Below are 12,888 nucleotides of genomic sequence, written 5' to 3' on the forward strand. Positions count from 1 at the left end.
TTATGGCTTGGGTAACAAAAAGAATTCTGAAAAATGTGGGGAAACAATGAGGAGAGCATCTTGGTTCACTTTCTTCCAAAATATATTAACTAGTAGAAATTCTCAACACACTCTCAGTCCACCTGGCACTGACAAATTGCTAGTGCGGCAGCTAAACTTTACACAGGGTCAAATTCATCTTGTACTTCTTCATGGTATTGAGCAGATGTAGGAACTGAACTCTATCTAGTTGGAGGGAGCCAGTGGGGGGATAGTAAGTGGTAATCAATAACTGTACAAAGTCCAAGTTACATATGCTGTGACAAAATGGTATGCATTATTCACAATGTGTGAGCAGCCTTTTCTTAATTTTCTATTTCAGACATTTACAGCTGTCTTCTGTATAAACCACTTTTGTACAATCTGTACTGAAATACTATCGATTTCATTCAGAGGCAGAATGTGGTGTTGTACCGATCCAGAGTGTAGCCCAAGGTATGGGTTAGATTGAAAGATAACTTTGGAGGAGAGTTGGCAAAAGCAATACATCAATAACAAATACCAACACGTGGCAAAACCAGAAAAGCAAAACTCTATGTAAAATTATTTATTATCGAGCTTAATATCCCTATCAAATGAAGTGTTTTTCTCCAAAAAAAAAGACAATAACATCTCCCTCCAAAAATTCAGTCGAACTAACGAGGCAACAGCGGTAAATTGAGGGTTTTAGGGAGAGGACAAGTTAAATATAATACAAAAAAAAAAAAAAAAACACCACGATCACAAAACACAAAATGACGAACAAAAAGAAAAAAAAAATTAAATTCCGCTACATCAACAAAATCTGCAGGAATCACATACTTCTCTTGACCTATATAGGTCAACGACATGTGACGATACCAAAACACCAATACCTACAAACACAACTACTGAAATTGAAATTGGACATTTCCCCTGACCTATCTAGGTTAACCACATATGTCGATACCAAAACACCAACACCTACAACTAAAACTACAAGAATTGGAATCGGTCATTTCCAAAGACCTATATAGGCCAACCGCAACTATTCACACCAAAAAACAAACACCTACAGCTACGAAAAATGAAACCAAAACCAACCCCACACACACACACACACACACACACACACACACACACACACACACACACACACACACACACACACACCTTACTGCACTACAAACAACAAACCAATAACACCTAACAAAAACGCCAAACACATAAACAAAAAAATTGCTAACTTATCGAAAAAACTCCCAAACCTTATGTTTGGAATTACAAACACTGCCAATGACTTCACGCATCCAACACCAAGCCTCAAATGAACCCAATACAACACATTGTACTCAGCACATACACACACACCACCAGAGGGCACCATGAAACACAACAAGACGACATCTACATCTACATCATACTCCACAAGCCACCTAATGGTGTGTGTCGGAGGGTACTTTCGGTGCCACTATCTGATCCCTCCAACCCTGTTGCACTCGTGAGTAGTGGTGGGAAGAATGATTGGCTCTAATTTCTCGAATTTTCTCCTCGTGGTCAATACTGGTACGCGAGATGTATGTGGGGGAAGTAGTATGTTGTCTGAGACCTCCCGAAGAGTGCTGTTTTGAAATTTCAATAGTAAATCTCTCCGTGATGCACAGCGTCTCTCTTGGAACGTCTGCCAGTGGAGTTTGTTTAGCATCTTCATAACGCTCTCTCGCCAGCTAAACGATCCCGTGACGAAATGCGCCGCTGTTCGTTGGATCTTCTCTATCTCCTCCATCAGCCCTACCTCTTAGTGATCCCAGATAAATACACATTACTCAAGAATCGGGCGAACAAGTGCCTTATAAGCCACTTCTTTCGTGGAGGAGCTACATTTCCTTAAGATTCTTCCGATGAATCTGAGTCTGGTGTCTGCATTTCCCACTAGTCTATATGTTTTATATGGTCATTCCACTTGAGGGCGCTCTGGATAGTTACGCCTGGATATTTCACGACAGACACTGTCTCCAGCTGTTTGTCATCAATAGTGTAGCTGTACAGTAGTGGATTTGTTTTCTATGTATACACAATATGTTACATTTATTTACGTTCAGGGTCAACTGCGAGAGTCTACACCATTCGTCAATTCCCTGCAGATCGTTCTGCAAATTCTTACTATCTTCTGACGTTGCTACTTTGATATAAACAACTGCATCATCTGCGAACAGTCTTAAAGAGCATCCGACGCTTTGTACTACATCATTTGTATATATTGTAAACAGCAACGGTCCTATCACACTTCCCTGTGTTGCTCCGCATATTAGCTTTACATCTGTCGATTTAGTTCCGTTAAGAGCGACGTGTTGAGTTCTATCTGCAAGAAATTCTTGAATCCAATAGCAAGTCTGCTCCGATACTCTGTAAGCTCGTTTTTTTTTTTTTTTTTTTTTTCCATTAAACGGCAATGTGCGACGGTGTCAAGTCGAGGAACACGGCATCAACCTGAGCGCCGTTGTCCACTGTGGATCTCATGGAGGAACAGAGCGAGCTGAGTTTCGCAGGATCTCTTTTTGCGAAATCCATATTGATTCGTATAGGGAAGATGTTCATTTTCCAAGAACGCCATAATTCTTGAGCATAAAACATGTTCCTTAATTCTACAACAGATTGAAGTCAACGATATGGGTCTATAATTGCGTGGATCTGTCTTAGGCCTTTCTTAAAAACGGGAATGACCTGTGCTTTTTTTTCAGTCAGGTACCTTTCGTTGATCAAGAGATCTACGATAAATTACTGCTAGAAGGGGAGCAAGTTCTTTCGCGTAATCTATCTTTATAGAATCTTAAAGGTACCTCATCTGGTCCTGAAGCCTTTCCGCTACTAAGCGATTGTAGCTGCCTTTCAATTCCGCGATCGGTTATCTCAATATCTACCATTTCGACGTTCGCACGGCAATTGAAAGGAGGGGCAGTGTTACGATCTTCCATGGTGAAACAACTTCGGAAGACCAAATTCAGTATTCCGGCCTTCTCTCTGTCATCTTCCGTTTCGGTGCTGCTATGGTCGCTGAGAGAGTGAATAGATGATTTTGACCCACTTACGGATTTTACATACGACCAGAATCTCTTAGGGTTCTTCCTCAAGTCAGTTGGCAACGTCTTACTTTCAAAATCATTGAAAACTTCTCTCATTGTTCTTGTTATGCTCATTTTCGCTTCGTTCAGCTTTTGATTGTCAGCTATATTTTTATTTCTCTTGAATCTGAGATGAAGTGCACTTTGTTTACGTAGCGCTTTTCTGACACGGCTATTAAACCACAGTGGATGTTTCCCACCCCTTAAAACCTTACTCGGAATATACTTGTCTAGGGCATATTGAAGGATGCCTGAGAATTTTTTCCACTTGTTCTCCTCGTCCTCATCGCCGAATATTTGATGCTGACTGCTGAGATATTCTGAAATTTGTATCCTGTCACCAAATATATCTTCCTACCTTTCTTAACATTCTTTGCAGAACGCGTTATTATAGATGCTGTCATAGCCTTATGATCACTGATACCTTCATCTACGTTAACTGATTCAATAAGTTCAGGCTGTTTGCTGAAGTTACCACCATGAGTTAGTTCTCTAACTATCCGCTCAAGGTAATTTTCGGACAAGACATCCAGAACAATGCCACACGATTCCCTGTCTCTGGCACCAGTTTTGATGGCATAACACTCCAAATCTATACTTAGCAAGTTGAAGTCAGCCCCTATTACAACGGCATGATCAGGAAAATTAGTAATGATATTCTGCAAATTCTATCTGAAGCGCTCTACAACTACAGAGCCCATCCCAGGTGGTCTATAAAAGCATCCGATCAGCATTTTTGACCGTTCTTTGATACCCAATTTCACCCAGGTGAATTCACAATCGGAATCCATGATAACCTCGGTAGATTTTATTGATTTTTTTACTGCAATAAATACGCCGCCAACACTTGCAACTAACTTATCCTCACGATAAACATTCCAGTCTGAACTAAGGATTTCGTTGTCATTGAGGTATGGCTTCAACCAGCTTTCTGTTCCCAATACTATCTGTGCATTACAACCATCCGTAAGCGATAATAATTCTGGGATCTTTCCTCGGCTGCTCCTGCAGTTTACTAAAATCATTTTAATCTTTTCTACCTCTGATCTACGAGGACCAAGATTCTCTGAGGTCACTGTGGCTGATTTAAAAGTCAAATCGTCTTTGCTCCCAATGAAGGGGTCCTCTAACCTAAAAATGCCCCATTTGCACGCCACACGTACTCCACTACCCTAGCAGCCACTTCATGCGTGTTTTCACGCCTGACCTATTAAGGGGAACCCTACAATTCTGCACCCGATAGCAGAGGTCGAGAAATTCGCATCCAATACCGTCACAGAGCCGTCTGAGCCTCTGGTTTAGACCTTCCACTCTGCTCCAAAGCAGAGGACCGCAATCAGACCTGGGTACAATGTTACAAACAGACAGCTTATCCAGCACCACGCGTGCGTTGCTAGTTGCCTTCACCAAATGAGCCAGCCGCTAAAAGGAGCCAAGGATGGCCTCAGAAACCAAGCGGAAGGCATCATTTGTGCCACTGCATGCAGCCGGTTGAACCCTGTGCCTTCGATAGCTACTGGCAAGGCCTCCTACACATCACGGATGAGACCTCCCGGCAAACATACTGAATGCACACTGGAATTCTTTCCCACCTTGCCTGCTATCTCCCTGAAGGGCTCCATCACCCGCACAACATTGGTGCTCCCAACAACGAGCATACCCACCCAACCTCTGTACTTGTCCGGACTGGGCAGGAAAATCGACCGCTGGCCCAACAGGAGAGGCATCCCGTGCTCGCTCAGAGTTATCATCAGCACTGGGAGGCACCTCGTACCTGTTGCTAATATGTAGGAAGCCTGCCGCACAGCCTGCTCCCTCTTTTGCCTTCTGATCAGTGACACGCGAACCCAATACTGTCTGCCACCCACTCTGGAGTGAGGACGGATAGGTCAAATGTTGTGTATTGGAAGCTGCGGCGATGTCTGTGTCACCATGGGTTCCAGTGACACCACAGGTGTTGCAGGTCTCGTCATTGGCGCCCCAACATCACCACAACTTCGAGCATTAGCTAGTAGCCAATGCATCTTCCAGCTGATTACAGACAGCAGTCAGCTCTCCTTGTGTCCGCTCACAACAAGCACAGTCCCTAGCCATACCGTACAGTGTATAAAATAGATATAAGATCTCAAACGGTGCTACTGAGTTTGAAAATATACCAAAAGAGAATAAAGTAACACTAAAAGTTGGTGTGCAGATTTCTGACTGCACTCTGAGACCGCAAGCTATTAAACAGAGATAAATTTCTCTACACGGAAAATTTACACTAGGAAGCCGCCTGCACAAGGATATTCACTTTACATTGTTGTTGCTGTTGTGGTCTTCAGTCCTGAGACTGGTTTGATGCAGCTCTCCATGCTACTCTATCCTGTGCAAGCTTCTTCATCTCACGGTACTTACTGCAACCTACATCCTTCTGAATCTGCTTAGCGTATTCATCTCTTGGTTTCCCTCTACAATTTTTACCCTCCAAGCTGCCCTCCAATGCTAAATTTGTGATCCCCTGATGCCTCAGAACATGTCCTACCAACCGGTCCCTTCTTCTTGTCAAGTTGTGCCACAAACTCCTCTTCTCCCCAATTCTGTTCAATACCTCCTCATTAGTTATGTGATCTATCCATCTAATCTTCAGCATTCTTCAGTAGCACCACATTTTGAAAGCTTCTATTCTCTTCTTGTCCAAACTATTTATCGTCCATGTTTCACTTCCATACGTGGCTACACTCCATACAAATACGTTCAGAAACGACTTCCTGACACTTAAATCTACTCGATGTTAACAAATTTCTCTTCTTCAGAAACGCTTTCCTTGCCATTGCCAGTCTACATTTTATATCCTCTCTACTTCGACCATCATCAGTTATTTTGCTCCCCAAATAGCAAAACTCCTTTACTACTTTAAGTGTGTCATTTCCTAATCTAATTCCCTCAGCATCACCCAACTTAATTCGAGTACATTCCATTATCCTCGTTTCGCTTTTGTTGATGTTCAACTTATATCCTCCTTTCAAGACACTGTCCATTCTGTTGAACTGCTCTTCCAAGTCCTTTGCTGTCTCCGACAGAATTACAATGTCATCGGCGAACCTCAAAGTTTTTATTTCTTCTCCATGGATTTTAATACCCACTCCGAATTTTTCTTTTGTTTCCTTTAGTGCTTGCTCAATATACAGATTGAATAACATCGGGGAAAGGCTACAACCGTGTCTCACTCCTTTCCCAACCACTGCTTCCCTTTCATGCCCCTCGACTCTTATAACCGCCATCTGGTTTCTGTACAAATTGTAAATAGCCTTTCACTCCCTGTATTTCACCCCTGCCACCTTTAGAATTTACATATGTGCCTTAAAATAAAATTTTGCAGTACATCAATGGATACAAATGTACAAAAAATTGTAAATCGTACAATAATATTCTTTTGTGTGACTAGCAGTCATTGTCATTCTGCAAAATTACATTGTCAAGTGGAAATGAACAGTAAAAAGCTACAAATCTCTGATACAAGTAAATACAATGGTGTTCACAAAAAAATGATTTAATGAGCACAAACCACCATCACCATATTTCTGTGTATACAAATCTCGGGATAGATGGATTTTCAAATTAGTAACAATGTGTTATGGGAGAAATCAGTTGTGTCAAACCCTAGTAGCACAGTTTAGTTTATAAAAAGCTAGGAATTTCTAATCGGTTTGTTATACCTCCTTGGCTGCTACTTACAGACAGCAGTTTAGTTTCTTTGGTCGTTCAGATAAATCTGGAATTTTCTTCTTTTTCTTTTTCAAGTGGTATAATAATAGAGAACGACATTATTCTCTGAGTACAAATCTGTGTTTGACATGTGGAGTGGTAACCAAAAGATGCTCGGATGTGACAAACGGTATGCCCTCTCCTCCACACCCACAGGTGACAATTGCAGTTGCTCATTCCTGACTTGCACCGTGGGTGGAACTGCGTTGCCAGCTAGTCGCTTACCAGTTGTAGATGCGGATCACCTACACATTGCGTTCCTTTTCAGTCTCTCCTTGTGCGGATGGCCTCATATCAAACACTAACAATATTAGCAAAATAATAGATTGCTACTCACTATTAAGATGGCCCATTAAGTTGCAGATAGTCACAACGAAAAGACGTTTTGGTTGCAGTCACATTGGCATCGACATAAGTGGATTCTGCGAACGACCAATATCGTGCGAAGATGGACGATCTTTTCAGATGAGTACACCAATACGTGAACGGTCACAGTGCAGCCAATGTCATGGCCTGAACAAACTGATTTTGAATGACAGTTGGTGAAATTCAAGTCAGTTTGTTGTTTTTGGTCATAATTGTTTAATCCTGCCTTGACATCAAATGTGAGATCCAGGAAACCTACACTCCCAGATCACTAGACAACAATCAAACAAATCGTATTAATAAGTTTTATTACGAAATGAGCAATGACAATACTTAACTTTGACAATAACACATAAGTGTCTCTAACAACCCTACCACAACAAAGATCAAAATTTTAATAACGATTGTGGTGTTGTTCATGCTGCTAAATACTGCATTTTCGGGCAACGACAGTCATATTATGTGGCAGGTGTCATTAGACCACAGTTAATAAAGTCATTTCATGTAATAATGAAAAACCTAGGCACTCATCTTTTCGCGTTTCCCACGCTGGTCTCGTTGTAAAATCATGGCTCAATCATTGAAAATCTAGGTGGTTATGATTCCAAGCTCGGATGCAAAGAGGCCTAGGTTTTATTGTGCTATATTCAAAAGTTTTGTAGATGCGCTTCACAAACCATCCTTGAAGATTACACTTTTTCTGGACTATCACGATGTAAAAAAATAATCAGCACTCCGAAATTAAGTTACACTTCCTTTTAATTGCAACATCATGTAAACACAAAACATCACTTTACAATACAAAACATACTTGAAAACATCTCTCTCACAGTCACTGTTAAACTTCACATTTTATAAGCGGACTACAATACGCGCATTTCCAACTTGACGTCCAAGACTTCACCGTCTCAATGGCCGACTCTCTAACAAGTAACAACCAACTAAGTATCGCTTACGCGCCCAAAAATCAGAGTTACAAGTATGTCAAAGATCATAGTGACAAAAGAAAGAATGTTGTTGTTGTTGTGGTCTTCAGTCCTGAGACTGGTTTGATGCAGCTCTCCATGCTACTCTATCCTGTGCAAGCTTCATCATCTCCCAGTACCTACTGCAACCTACATCCTTCTGAATCTGCTTAGTGTATTCATCTCTTGGTCTCCCTCTACGATTTTTACCCCCCCCCCCCCCCCCCCCCTTTCACCCTGCCCTCCAATACTAAATTTGTGATCCCTTGATGCCTCAGAACATGTCCTACCAACCGGTCCCTTCTTCTTGTCAAGTTGTGCCACAAACTCCCCTTCTCCCCAATTCTATTCAGTACCTCCTCATTAGTTATGTGATCTACCCATCTAATCTTCAGCATTATTCTGTAGCACCACATTTCGAAAGCTTCTATTCTCTTCTTGTCCAGACTACTTATCGTCCATGTTTCACTTCCATACATGGCTACACTCCATACAAATACTTTCAGAAACGACATCCTGACACTTAAATCTATACTCGATGTTAACAAATTTCTCTTCTTAAGAAACGCCTTCCTTGCCATTGCCAGTCTACATTTTATATCCTCTCTACTTCGACCGTCATCAGTTATTTTGCTCCCCAAATAGCAAAACTCCTTTACTACTTTAAGTGTCTCATTTCCTAATCTAATTCCCTCAGCATCACCCGACTTAATTCAACTACATTCCATTATCCTCGTTTTGCTTTTGTTGATGTTCATCTTCTATCCTCCTTTCAAGACACTATCCATTCCATTCAACTGCTCTTCCACGTCCTTTGCTGTCTCTGACAGAATTACAATGTCATCGGCGAACCTCAAAGTTTTTATTTCTTCTCCATGGATTTTAATACCCACTCCGAATTTTTCTTTTGTTTCCTTTATTGCTTGCTCAATATGCAGATTGAATAACATCAGGGATAGGCTACAACCCTGTCTCACTCCCTTCCCAACCACTGCTTCCCTTTCATACCCCTCGACTCTTATAACTGCCATCTGCTTTCTGTACAAATTATAAATAGCCTTTCACTCTCTGTATTTTACCCCTGCCAGCTTCAGAATTTGAAAGAGAGTATTCCAGTTAACATTGTCAAAAGCTTTCTCTAAGTCTACAAATGCTAGAAACATAGGTTTGCCTTTCCTTAATCTTTCTTCTAAGATACGTCGTAAGGTTAATATTGCCTCACGTGTTCCAACATTGCTACGGAATCCAAACTGATCTACCCCGAGGTCCGGTTCTACCAGTTTTTCCATTTGTCTGTAAAGAATTCGTGGTAGTATTTTGCAGCTGTGACTTATTAAACTGATAGTTCGGTAATTTTTATATCTGTCAACACCTGCTTTCTTTGGGATTGGAATTATTATATTCTTCTTGAAGTCTGAGGGTATTTCGCCTGTCTCATACATCTTGCTCACCAGATGGTAGAGTTTTGTCAGGACTGGCTCTCCCAAGGCCGTCAGTAGTTCTAATGGAATGTAGCCTACTCCCGGGGCCTTGTTTCAACTCAGGTCTTTCAGTGCTCTGTCAAACTCTTCATGCAGTATCTTATCTCCCATTTCGTCTTCATCTAAATCCTCTTCCGTTTCCATAATATTGTCCTGAAGTACATCGCCCTTGTATAAACCCTCTATATACTCATTCCACCTTTCTGCCTTCCCTTCATTGCTTAGAACTGGGTTTCCATCTGAACTCTTGATATTCATACAAGTGGTTCTCTTCTCTCCAAAGGTCTCTTTAATTTTCCTGTAGGCAGTATCTATCTTACCCCTAGTGAGATAACCCTCTACATCCTTACATTTGTCCTCTAGCCATCCCTGCTTAGCCATTTTGCACTTCCTGTCGATCTCATTTTTGAGACGTTTGAATTCCTTTTTGCCTGCTTCATTTACTGCATTTTTATACTTTCTCCTTTCATCAATTAAATTCAATATTTCTTCTGTTACCCCAGGATTTCTACTAGCCCTCGTCTTTTTACCTACTTGATCATCTGCTGCCTTCACTACTTCATCCCTCAGAGCTACCCATTCTTCTTCTACTGTATTTCTTTCCCCCATTCCTGTCAATTGTTCCTTTGTGCTCTCCCTGAAACTCCGGACAACCTCTGGTTTAGTTAGTTTATCCAAGTCCCATCTCCTTAAATTAGCACCTTTTTGTAGTTTCTTCAGTTTTAATCTACAGCTCATAACCAATAGATTGTGGTCAGAGTCCACATCTGACCCTGGAAATTTCTTACAATTTAAAACCTGGTTCCTAAATCTCTGTCTTACCATTATATAATATCTCTGATACCTTTTAGTATCTCCAGGGTTCTTCCATGTATACAACCTTCTTTCATGATTCTTGAACCAAGTGTTAGCTATGATTAAGTTATGCTCTGTGCAAAATTCTACCAGACGGCTTCCTCTTTCATTTCTTCCCCCCAATCCATATTCACCTACTATGTTTCCTTCTCTCCCTTTTCCTACTCTCGAATTCCAGTCACCCATGACTATTAAATTTTCGTCTCCCTTCACTACCTGAATAATTTCTTTTATCTCATCATACATTTCATCAATTTCTTCATCATCTGCAGAGCTAGTTGGCATATAAACTTGTACTACTGTAGTAGGCGTGGGCTTTGTGTCTATCTTTGCCACAATAATGCGTTCACTATGCTGTTTGTAGTAGCTTACCCACACTCCTATTTTTTATTCATTATTAAACCTACTCCTGCATTACCCCTATTTGAATTTGTATTTATAACCCTGTATTCACCTCACCAGAAGTCTTGTTCCTCCTGCCACCGAACTTCGCTAATTCCCACTATATCTAACTTTAACCTATCCATTTCCCTTTTTAAATTTTCTAACCTACCTGCCCGATTAAGGGATCTGACATTGCACGCTCCAATCCGTAGAACGACAGTTTTCTTTCTCCTGATAACGACGTCCTCTTGAGTAGTCCCCGCCCGGAGATCTGAATGGGGGACTATTTTACCTCCAGAATATTTTACCCAAGAGGACGCCATCATCATTTAATGATACAGTAAAGCTGCATGCTCTCAGGAAAAATTATGGCTGTAGTTTCCCCTTGCTTTCAGCCGTTCGCAGTACCAGCACAGCAATGCCGTTTTGGTTAATGTTACAAGGCCAGATCAGTCAATCATCCAGACTGTTGCCCTTGCAACTACTGAAAAGGCTGCTGCCCCTCTTCAGGAACCACACGTTTGTCTGGCCTCTCAACAGATATTCCTCCGTTGTGGTTGCACCTACGGTACGGCCATCTGTATCGCTGAGGCACGCAAGCCTCCCCACCAAGAAAGAATACACATAAGAATAATATCATTGCAATATAAACATATCGATGTATCAAAAATGAAATCAAATCTGAATGTTGTCTCAGAAATATGTTAAGTAGTTAACAGAAATACAGTAGAATATTACTGGTATCGAGAGGTTCAGGTAAGGTACCATAATGGTTGCGTAATTCAAGTACCACTACATGTTGTAAGCTAAGGGCGGACAGACAAAATAAACAATGTTCTTCAGTATACACAATCCTAAGCTGCTGGTCTTGATGCTGCTGTAGAAGTGTGCTGCGACCAGTTGGGAGCAGCACTTATGTTCTCTTCACATAGAGACCACTGCTGTCACGTTGTTGTCCTGAAGTGGGGTCAGTCAGTGTGCGATTGGCTGACGTCTTCTTCACAGACCTCCCCGCTTTCTCATTTCCGGCACTTGACTTTACACTGCAACAACAGTGGCCAATACGACACAAAACATGGACAGTGAGAAACTGATAAGTTAAATCAAAGGAGTAAGTTGTGACATCCTGAGACTGAAAAATATTATTGGGGTATAGTTCAGAGTCTATGGACTGAAATTGCCAGTGAATTGGAAACCATGAGGAGAGACAACCTTTACCGGAAATTTTAGATGTAGATCACAACCTTGAAAAATAATTTTTTCAAGTGACAAGGATGGCATGTCTTATGATTAATTTCACTTTGATTGATCTTTTTTGGTTATGGTAGGTGGAGATTAGCTGTCTATAAATAATTGTTATTTCTTACTGGCGTTTTTATCCCAGTAGGCTAGAATTTTGTTACATAAACTGGTCTCTAACTGTGGTGTACATTTGCTTTGCCACTTTACATTGCTTTAGGTGTTAAGAGTATCTTATTCCAGATTTTGTGTTTGTCTTTCACATGTATGCTAAATAACAGTCATTGGAGGTTAATTGACATATTTCTGCAATAACTTCAAATAAATTCCACAAAACAGATTTCAAATGTATGTAGAGGCATGATTTGAGCCATACTAAAAAATCCAACACTCACATAAAATATGCAGTTCTGGCTCAAGTAAAACTAGGATTGACACTTTGATATTTGACATCTGGCGATTACATCTTTCCAATGATTTGGCCTATATGGCATTCTGAAAGTACAGTTTCAAAGTTTTTGTATGGAATGTTGAATGCTATTTATGATGCCCTAAATTCTAATTTTAAAGCAAACATTTTTGATCTTGCACCACAAATACTACAAAATTTTTAATTTATTCAATATAGAATTTTGGAGCTATGCTTCATGCAAGTGCCCTAAAAGACACTATAATATAGTTGAATTTCTTTGTTAAAAGCTACATTGAATCTGAAATAATACTGCTGTCTCT

Source organism: Schistocerca piceifrons, chromosome 9 (genome assembly GCF_021461385.2).
Source record: "Schistocerca piceifrons isolate TAMUIC-IGC-003096 chromosome 9, iqSchPice1.1, whole genome shotgun sequence".
In the NCBI taxonomy this organism is placed as follows: Eukaryota; Metazoa; Arthropoda; class Insecta; order Orthoptera; family Acrididae; genus Schistocerca; species Schistocerca piceifrons.